Consider the following 1,647-nt stretch of genomic DNA (forward strand, 5'->3'; position numbering starts at 1 on the left):
CCTAATTATTAGAATTTTTTTTTATTGAAATAAAAATATATATATATATATATATATATAATATATATATATATTCAAGGGAGACAATTTGTATATATATCACATAATTATTAGAAGTTTTTTTTTTAATTGGAATATATATATATGTAGTCATTCAATTTTTATATGTATTTTATTTTATTTCAGGATAAATAAACATTAAGATTCAACTGGTTATATAAGAGTTCTCAATGAGACAGATAGCAATAAAGACATTTTATTTAGGTTTGTACTTAATAAATACCCTTTAAATAGTGCTAAAAACTAGACAGAGCTGATATTATAAAACGTTTATTTTATCCCAGGATAAATAAACATTAAGATTTTACTAGAGTAATATAAGAGTGCTCAAATAGTCATAGAGAAATGAAGACATTTTATTTAGATTTGTACTTTATAATTACACTTAAAGTAGTGCTAAAAAAGGGAGACAATTTGTATATACATCACATAATTATTAGAAGTAATTTTTTATCGATTCAATGAGACAATTAGTATATAGATCACATAATTATTAGAACTTATTTTTTTATTGAAATAAATATATATATATATATATATATATTTAAGGGAGACAATTGTTATATAGATAACTTAATTATAAGAAGTTATTTTTTTTATTGAAATATATATATACATAAATATATATATATATATATAATATATATATTTATATATTAAAGGGAGACAATTAATACATAGATAACCTAATTATTAGAAGTTTGTTTTTAATGAAATAAATTTATATTATATATATATATATATATATATATATATATATATATATATATATATATATATATATATATATATATATATATATATATATATATTCAAGGGAGACAATTTGTATATATATCACATAATTTATAGAAGTTATTTTTTTAATTGAAATATATATATATATATATATATATATATATATATATATATATATATATATATATATTTATTCAATTTTTATATATAATTATTAGAAGTTATTTTTTTAATTTAAATATATATGTATATTCAAGGGAGCCAATTTGTATATAGATCACATGATTATTAGAACTTATTTTTTTATTGAAATAAATACATAAATATATATATATATATATATTCAAAGGAGACAATTTATATATAGATCACATAATTATTAGAAGTTATTTTTTTTTCTAAATGAATATATATATATATATATATATATATAAATATATATATATATATATATATAATATATGTATATTTTATATATATAATCTGTATATACATGTTCAAGGGAGACAATTGTTATATAGATCACATAATTATTAGAAGTTATTGTTTTATTGAAATATATATATATAAATACATATATATATATATAAAATATATATTTATATATATATATATATATATATAATATATATATATATATTCAAAGGAGACAAGTAATACATAGATTACCTAATTATTAAAAGTTTTTTTTATTGAAATAAATATATATATAATATATATATATATATATATATATATATATATTCAAGGGAGACAATTTGTATATATATAACATAATTATTAGGAGTTATTTTTGTAATTGATATATATATATATATATATTTATATATATTCAATTTTTATATGTAT

This window comes from Euprymna scolopes, chromosome 27, assembly GCF_053919585.1.
Source record: "Euprymna scolopes isolate OS-2025 chromosome 27, ASM5391958v1, whole genome shotgun sequence".
Taxonomy (NCBI): Eukaryota; Metazoa; Mollusca; class Cephalopoda; order Sepiida; family Sepiolidae; genus Euprymna; species Euprymna scolopes.